This window comes from Oncorhynchus nerka, linkage group LG1 (genome assembly GCF_034236695.1).
Source record: "Oncorhynchus nerka isolate Pitt River linkage group LG1, Oner_Uvic_2.0, whole genome shotgun sequence".
Lineage (NCBI taxonomy): Eukaryota > Metazoa > Chordata > Actinopteri > Salmoniformes > Salmonidae > Oncorhynchus > Oncorhynchus nerka.
This window is the reverse complement of record NC_088396.1, coordinates 20,304,184-20,313,724: the sequence shown is the minus strand read 5'-3', so window position 1 is coordinate 20,313,724 and position 9,541 is coordinate 20,304,184.

Below are 9,541 nucleotides of genomic sequence, written 5' to 3'. Positions count from 1 at the left end.
ACCTCTCTCTTTCTTTCTATTTCTCTCTCTCTCTCTCTTTATCTCTATGCCTGTCTCTGTCTTTCTCACACTCTCCTTATATGACAGGGGAAACGGAAAGCGAATGGGTTGGATGCTATGCGTTGGAGGATGGTGGTCAGATGTGGAACGTGACACAGCAAACATACATCACACACAAACACACACATACACCAGCTGACACACTGACACGCTCCCGCAAGGCAAATTGGTATTCCAGGTCCGGACTGCTGTGCTCTGCTTACGACATCAGAGAGCTGACCAAAAGCCTGGGCCAGTTTTACGAAGCTGGGGTTATAAAACTGTTAGCAGAATTAGCTTATTTAAAAACAACTGGTCCTCGGCCTTCCTCTTCACAGGCTTCCACTCTCTGTAATACACCAGGGGGTTGGGGTGAGGAGGGGGAGGGAGCGAAGCGGGGCTGGGGGGGTGTACTGTAACTTACCTCTGCTGGCTGTACCGGTAGAAGCCTCTGGTCACAAGTCAGAGTGAAATGAAGAATAGGATCATCCTCTAATTTGACAAACAACTGAAAAAAGAGAAACAACAGTAGGTTTCTTGTGTTTGCTATGTCAATACCCCCCCCTGCAATTTTACCAGGTTGTTATTGTAAAGATCATTTATTGTGGAGAAACACCCAGTTAATTGTCCTGTCCTAAACTGTCTGGACAGGGAGATAGACAGCCTGAAGACAATAAGACAATAACATAAGATGGGTGACAGATGCAGGATGAGTAATGATAGATGATCAACTGTAATGAGCCATTTTGAAGCAGAGACCATCGTTAGTGAGAAACAGTAGTAGTCATACCTTCTCCCAAGGCGGACACAGACGCTGCCAAAAATATTACATCTTTCATGTCTCTTTTCTGAAGGCATTTGTGACATTTTTACACAATTTGAGACACAAAGAGAAGATCAATATGATATGACTAGGAATACTGGCATCAGCGTTGAGAATATAATCTGCTAAATGAGGTATGGATCTCATCCACAAAAACCAAGTTTAGAGTAGAGCAAGAGAGACAGAGAGAGAGAGAGAGAGAGAGACACAGAGAGAGAGAGAGAGAGAGAGAGAGACAGAGAGAGAGAGAGACAGAGAGAGAGAGAGAGAGAGAGAGAGACAGAGAGAGAGAGAGAGAGACAGAGAGAGAGAGACAGAGAGAGAGAGAGAGAGACAGAGAGAGAGAGAGAGAGAGAGAGAGAGAGAGAGAGAGAGACAGAGACAGAGACAGAGAGAGAGAGAGATGTAAACACATGCCAATAAAGCCCCCTTGAATTCAACTTGAGAGAGCGAGAGAGAGAGAGAGAGAAATATGTCATCTTTGGATTCCAGTGTCTTTAGGGACTTGTGTTAGAGACGCATTCTTTCACCGCTGGAGACACCGAAGATGAAGAGAAACAACATGCTGTAACAAAAGGTATTCAACGTGTTTTAAACAATAGGCGCCTGAGACAATCTGAGAATAACAACCAAGCCTAGTCAAGGATGACTGAGTGAGTATTATAATACAAGCTGTGTGTGTCTAATAACATATGCTGAGATAATCATTCATATCACAGACAGACAGCCTGGTATGCAGAGTCTAAACTCTCGGGGGAAATAAGGGGGCGAGCCTCGCTCACTAAGTAGGGCACACTAAGTAGGGTTTGGGGGGGGGGGGTCAAACGTTTAATAAGAAACACAATTATACCTGAAAGACCTTAGCTAATGCTTAAAATGTATCACCTTCTGTCCTCTTCACACACAAACGCACAAAAACACACGCATACGCACACACACACACACAAACATCCCCTCACCTCTCTCTGACTGGAGTGATTTGGAGTGGAATGTTACACCTCACCAACCGACACCTTGGCGAGATCCAAGCAAGTGTACTTATATTTGAAAAACAGTTTGTAATGGTTTCTGTGGTTTTAAAGGATCACCTCAGTAATTCTCAGTGGAAAACAGAATACAAATTATTCACTGGAGGGAAATCTGAGTGTCACTTTTTGGCATTAGAGGCTTGTGTTAGCGAGAGGTGGTGACATAGATTAAATGAGTCGAGCTGATATATCAAAATATACGTCATGTTGTTCCATTACAGCGAAAAGACAATGTAAATCACACATGAAGTTATTTAACTCTGAGAGAGTGTGTAGTACTGTGGATGGTGTGTTAGAACAGGGAGGAGGACGATGGAGGAGGACGATGGAGGAGGATGGAGGAGGAGGATGGAGGAGGAGGAGAATGGAGGAGGAGGAGGAGGAGGAGGAGGAGGAGGAGGAGGATGGAGATGTCTGTATGTGTGCTCCTATGTGTGTGTGTGTGTGAACTTCTGTATGTTTGTGCGCTTGTGTGTGTTACTTTGTGGATTAGTGTGTGTGTGTGTATGTGTGTGTGTGTGTGTGTGTGTGTGTGTGTGTGTGTGTGTGTGTGTGTGTGTGTGCATCCTATATGTGTTGAAGCTGACAGCTGCTCTCTGACAACACACTAACTGGAAAACCATCTCAGCACTGAAATCCTCCCAACATGGCCTCCACTAAAACCAGAATACAATTTCGTGTTTGCCTCCGGTCTTCCAATGGTGACGGGGAACGGCAGTGGTCAGCAGGTCTACGGTGGCCTTGAATGGACACACTATGGATGGACTTGGGCTGGTTGATGTACCATAGGGGACTTTTATTCTCTGGAAATTATTTCCCTTCCACCTAAAATTTCAATCCATTTCAATCTCAGTGCCACATTGAATAAAGGCATTGTACTCCAAAGTGTTTCATTCCTGTTGGAAAGCAGTAAAGATGGGTGGGTTGGAGGGGGTGTTGAGGAGGGCTTTTTGACTCATCACCTCTCATAACTGGATTATATGGTCAGGGTCACATAGCAGCTATACTGACACTTGATTCACAGATCCTAAGGACTTACCAACTTACTTACCCCCCCCCCCTCTCTCTCTCTCTCTCTCTCTCTCTCTCTCTCTCTCTCTCTTCACTGGACCTGTCTGTTCTTCTCTTATCTTAACTCCCAGCAGCAGCAGCAGCAGTAGGCCCGGAGGTTTGTCCAGAGCCTCTTGGTGTTATTGCGTGAGAAACACATTCAGTCTTCATTTAGGAGATTAATTTCCAGCCTTGTTTCAAGCTACATGAAAAAAGGGAAAAGGCCCCATAATTTTGGGAGATTTATGTAGACCGGTGCGCAACAGAAAAACAGGCCTGTTTGCCTCCAAAATGAGTTCCGCCGGGAATTAAAGTCCGAATGAAAATAGTCCCCTAGAACTAATTTACAGCCGGTGTAGAATAACTTCTCTTCATTTTAGCAGTTAGAATAATGTATGTTCCCTGCCAAAGACAACCTGTGTGTGAGTGTGTGCATGTGCATGTGTGTGTGCATGCATGTGTGTATGTTTGATGACTGTACCAGGTTTGGCTGAGAGTTGGGGAATAGACTTCTGCTGAACAAGTGTTCAGAACCTTTCAGGCGGAGGTAGTAAATGGATGACATCAAAGAAATGTAGAATTGTCTGAAGAAGTATGGAATTTTGACTTGTTTTCTTTTGAGCCTTTTCTCTGAGTTGAGCTGATTATCATTGATGCACACAAACACACAGGCCCACGCACACATCAGTCCTTATCTCCACACAGCAGTTCATGCAGATGTCCCGAGAGATGAGCTATTCAGAGCGAGACAACGAAGAAGAAAGAGATATTCTGAAAAAGAGGAGGGAGGGAGAGAGATTCAGAGACAGAGAGAGAGTAACTATTTCCCCATGTGCACCTGGGTCATCGGTTGACCATTTGAAAGTCGGCTTTTAATCCGACCCCTCCACCCCTTCCTATCCCCCCCGCCTTGCTCTGCGTGCCAACACCTATAGGTACTGAGGAATCACAGGAATGAAGGGATTATGAAGCAGCCAAAACCAGTCTCCTAAAGTCTCTTCAACTTTCTCTTCATCTGCATTAAACTAAAAGCATCGTTATCTCTTGTCCAGCAGGGGCCTGTTGTAACAACAAATTTGTTGTTTTGTGATACCATGGTCAGGTTGAATGCTGGTTGAAACCTCATTGTTTTTTAATAGCCACCACAAAGAAAATGTCTTCATCAGGTTGTAATCTAATCTTTTTGTAACTAGTTACCTGCATATTCTACATGCATGGCTGTATGTCAGATTATATGTCAGATAGATTAGTCTATGCCTCGACCTTTGACCTATCCACTGTTAGAGGGCAAGGTGTCAGTGAGAATCAGCTTGAACACAGAATGTCCTTGTGCTTGTCGCATATCTCCTGTTAAAGAGTCTGTCACACATACTAGGAAACTTTTCCCTATCGTTCACTGGGGTCTGTAACAATTCAGTCCTTACAATATTGGCCCTGGCAGCATCAAGCAAGCATTCCTCTGTTCGCACATGTAGCTAACACACGCGCGCACGCAGGTGCATGCGCACACACTTACAGGTTCACAGGAGACCTTTTAACCCCAGAGACTTTTAGGACCTTGTCCGGCGCATGGGTTTTTACAGTGTTTTATAGTCAGTGGAGGGAGGGAGCAGGACGACAGCAAAGTTAAACAAGGTTGACTTTACACACTCATTTAGTTGTCTTCTCCTGTCTTCTCCATCCCTACTTCTCAGGTCACACCAAAGAGTAACCTGCTGTGTCCTGGTAACTTCTAGGTCTAAACCTAGACTATGGCCTCGGCCTTTTTTATGTCCTGGTAACTTTGTCTTTGGTCCAGGGACTGCATTACCTGGTGCAATGGGAGAGAGGGGGTGAGGAGTATTGTCCCTCCTCACAGTGTTTCGAGAGCTGAAATAGATGGATAAAGTTGGGTGGCAATGAGCATGTTGTCACAGGCTACTGGGAGATGAAGAGAGAGGGGTAGGGGTTGAGGGGCCAGGGGTGTGTGGGTGTGGGGGAGGTCTTCTTGTCTCATCACCGCACTTAACTGGATTATTAGGTCAGGGTCACATAGCAGCTATACTGACATCTGAGTCACAGGTCCTATAGACTCTCTCTCTTTCTCCGTCTTCTCTCTCTCTCTCTTTCTCCGTCTTCTCTCTCTCTCTCTCTCTGTCTCTCTCCCTGTGTGTGTGTGTGTGTCTTTCTCTCTCTTACTCCCTCTCTTTATTCCCATTTCTCCTTGTTTTTTCTCTTTCTCTTTCTCTCACCGTCCTCTTTTTCTTTCTCTTTCTCTTTCTCTTTCTTTCTTCATTGTCTTTCTCCCCTATCTCTCTTGCTCTCTCTTTCTCTCTCTCTCGCTATTTTCTATGTCCTGGTAACTTTGTCTTTGGTCCAGTTACTGCATTACATGGTGCGATGGGAGAGAGGGGGTGTCCCTCCTCACACTCTGTTTCGGGAGGCATAAAAGGCCAAGTATGCGCTCAAGCCTCCCCTTCTCCCTTCCTCCCCCTTTTCACCCCCTCCCTCCCAGCAACGTCAGCCTTTGTTTTAGGGGGTGGCGTTTGGCGGCAGCGGGCAGGATTGTGTGTGTGACTCGGGAAGGCTAATATTTTAGTAGGTGTGAAAGCAGACAGCGAAGACCCGATAATGCCCTGGGTGATGTCATGTGCCCGTGTTACAGAGGGAGATTTGTGTGTTTGTTTGCTGCGCACGTGTGTATGTGAGCTTGTGTGTGTGTGTAAGAGGGATGGATTGGGATCTCTTTGTTCCCTGTTTAAGAGGCGGGGGATTGGATGGTTAATTAGCAAATTGTTCAGTTATCCCCCGGACAAGGGAAATTGATCAGTGACATAGATGAAGGCTCTGATTTCAACCAACCTGCTGATTAACCTGTTGCCCCCACACACCACACACAATTCCCCATTGACGACCAGCAAACAGGCTGCTCCAGACCCTAAGAATGTCATGGTAATTTGATTTGTTTTTATTAGGATCTCCATTAGCTGACGCCAATGGCTACAGCTAGTCTTACTGGGGTCTGACACATAACGAAAAATACATTACAGACTAAATACTTTACAATTTACATACATTTAAAAACATGAACATGTAGTGTGTGTGTGTGTGTGTGTGCGTGTGTGTGTGTGTGTGTGTGTGTGTGTGTGTGTGTGTGTGTGTGTGTGTGTGTGTCTATCAGTTACACATGCATGTCATTACATACACACAACAAGTAGGTCACATGGGGGAGAGGCCTTGTGCCGTGAGGTGTTGCTTTATTTGTTGTTTTTTTAACTAGGTTTGCGTTCACTTGTGCTATATAAGATGGAAGGGATTTCCATGCAGTCATGGCTCTGTATAATACTTCATGCTTCCTTGAATTTGTTCCGAACCTGGAGACTGTGAAAAGACCCCTGGTGCCATGTCTGGTGGGGTAAATACGTGTGTCAGTGCTGTGTGTAATTTGACTATGCAAACTATTTGGAATTTCCAACACATTAATGTTTCTTATAAAAACAAGAAGTGATGCAGTCAGTCTTTCCTCAACTCTCAGCCAAGAGAGACTGGCATGCATAGTATTACTATTAGCCCTCTGATTACAATGAAGAGCAGGACGTGCCGCTCTGTTCTGGGCCAGCTGCAGCTTAACTACATCTTTCTTTGCAGCACTTGACCATATGACTGAACATTAATCAAGATAAGATAAAACTAGCCTGCAGGACTTGCTTTGTGGAGTGTGGTGTCAAAAAAGCAGAGCATCTCTTTATTATGGACAGACCTCTCCCCATCTGTACAACCATTGAATCTGTGTTTTGACCATAACACCAAGTAATTTAGTCTCTTCAACTTGTTCAACAACCACACCATTCATTACCAGATTCAGCTGAAGTCTATAACTTAGGGAATGATTTGTAACAAATACAATGCTCTTAGTTTTAGAGATGTTCAGGACCAGATTATTAATGGCCACCCATTCCAAAACAGACTGCAACTCTTTGTTAAGGGTTTCAGTGACTTCATTAGTTGTGGTTGCTGATGTGTATATGGTTGAACCATCAGCATACATGGACACACATGCTTTGTTTAATGCCAGTGGCAGGTCATTGGTAAAAAGAGTAGAAAAGAGTAGAGGGCCTAGAGAGCTGCCCTGCGGGACACCACACTTTACATGTTTAACATTAGAGAAGCTTCCATTACATATATACAGTTGAAGGTGAAAGTTTACATACACTTATGTTGGAGACATTAAAACTTGTATTTCAACCGCTCCACAAATTTCTTGTTAACAAACTGACTTCTACTTTGTGCATGACACAAGTAATTTTTCTAACAATTGTTTACAGAAAGGTTATTTCATTTATAATTCACTCTATCACAATTCCAGTGCGTCAGAAGTTTACGTACACTATGTTGACTGTGCCTTTAAACAGCTTGGAAGATTTCAGAAAATGTTGTCATGGCTTTAGAAGCTTCTGATAGGCTAATTGTACCTGTGGATGTATTTCAAGGCCTACCTTCAAACTCAGTGCCTCTTTGCTTGACATCATGGTAAAAATCAAAAGAAATCAGTCAAGACCTCAGAAAAAAATTGCCATAAAAAAAACCTGCCATAAAAAGGCCAGACTACGGTTTGCAACTGCACATGGGGACAAAGATCGTACTTTTTGGAGAAATGTCTGGTCTGATGAAACAAAAATAGAACTGTTTGGCCATAATGACCATCATTATGTTTGGAGGAAAAAGGGGGAGGCTTGCAAGCCGAAGAACACCATCCCAACCATGTATCACAGGGGTGGGAGCATCATGTTGTGGGGGTGCTTTACTGCAGGAGGGACTGGTGCACTTCACAAAATAGATGGCATCATGAGGGTGGAAAATAATGTGTATATATTGAGGCAACATCTCAAGACATCAGTCAGGAAGTTAAAGCTTGGTCGCAAATGGATCTTCCAAATGGACAATGACCCCAAGCATACTTCCAAAGTTTTGGCAAAATGGCCTAAGGACAACAAAGTCAAGGTATTGGAGTGGCCATCACAAAGCCCTGACCTCAATCCCATAGAAAATGTGTGGGCAGAACTGAAAACGTGTGTGCGAATAAGGAGGCCTACAAACCTGACTCAGTTCCACCAGCTCTGTCAGGAGGAATGGGCCAAAATTCACCCAACTTATTGTGGGAAGCTTGTGGAAGGCTATCCGAAAATGTTTGACCCAAGTTAAACAATTTGAAGACAATGCTACCAAATACTAATTGAGTGTATGTTAACTTCTGACCCACTGGGAATGTGATGAAAGAAGTAAAAGCTTAAATAAATCATTCTTTCTACTATTATTCTGACATTTGACATTCTCAAAATAAAGTGGTGATCCTAACTGGCCTAAGACTGGGAATTTTTACTCTGATTAAATGTCAGGAATTGTGAAACATTTAATTTAAATGTACTTGGTTAAGGTGTATGTAAACTTCCGACTTCAACTGTAGCTCTGAATCCATGATATGGCAGAGGTTGAAAAGCCATAACACGTATGTTTTCTCAACAACAGGCTATGGGGATTAATATCACAGGCTGTACTGAAATCTAACAGTACAGCTCCCACAATCTTTTTCTTAATTTCTTTCAACCAATCATCTGTCATTTGTGTCAGTGCTGTACATGTTGAGTGCCCTTCTCTATAAACTGAAAGTCTGTTGTTCATTTGTAGCATTGGCATGGCATGGGACAAAGAGGGTAGTGCACTGAAACTGAGAAGAGAAGAGGACAGAACCCTTCTACTCAAAATGTCGTTTATAAATCACAGGTGATGCCCTGCAAACAAAGATGAGTAATGAAGATGCCCCTAGAACATCACCCAGTGTTTTCAATTGACATACATGATTACGTTGTGTATGTTTATTTATACAGTAATTATGATTCAACATATCCTTGCCTGGGATATAAACTCACATCCTTCCAACCTTCCTGCTATGCCATCATGTCTGTGTCTGTTTTCGCCTGTATTCCAACACTTTGGACTTAAAATCTCAGCTTTGTCAAAAATACGCTCAAGAATAACAAGTATATTTATCATAGTGATTCAGGTGTAACATTAAAGCAGAATAATATGCCCCAACAACATTAGACAGAAAAACACTCAAATTGCTGAAATAAGTAAATGTAATCAATGATGAGAGAATAGTCAGAATAAATTATAACTAAAATAGCTAGACCCACCCTAGACCCACTCCAATTTGCTTACCGCCCAAATAGGTCCACAGACGACACAATCGCAACTAAACAGCACACTGCCCTAACCCATCTGGACAAGAGGAATACCTATGTGAGAATGCTGTTCATCGACTACAGCTCAGCATTTAACACCATAGTACCCTCCAAACTCATCATCACCCTGGGTCTCGACCCCGCCCTGTGCAACTGGGTACTGGAATTCCTGACGGGCCGCCCCCAGGTGGTGAGGGTAGGTAACAACATCTCCACCCCGCTGATCCTCAACACTGGGGCCCCACAAGGGTGCGTTCTGAGCCCTCTCCTGTACTCCCTGTTCACCCACGACTGCACAATCCAACACAATCATCAAGTTTGCAGACGACACTACAGTGGTAGGCTTGATTACCAACAACAACGAGACGGCCTACAGGGAG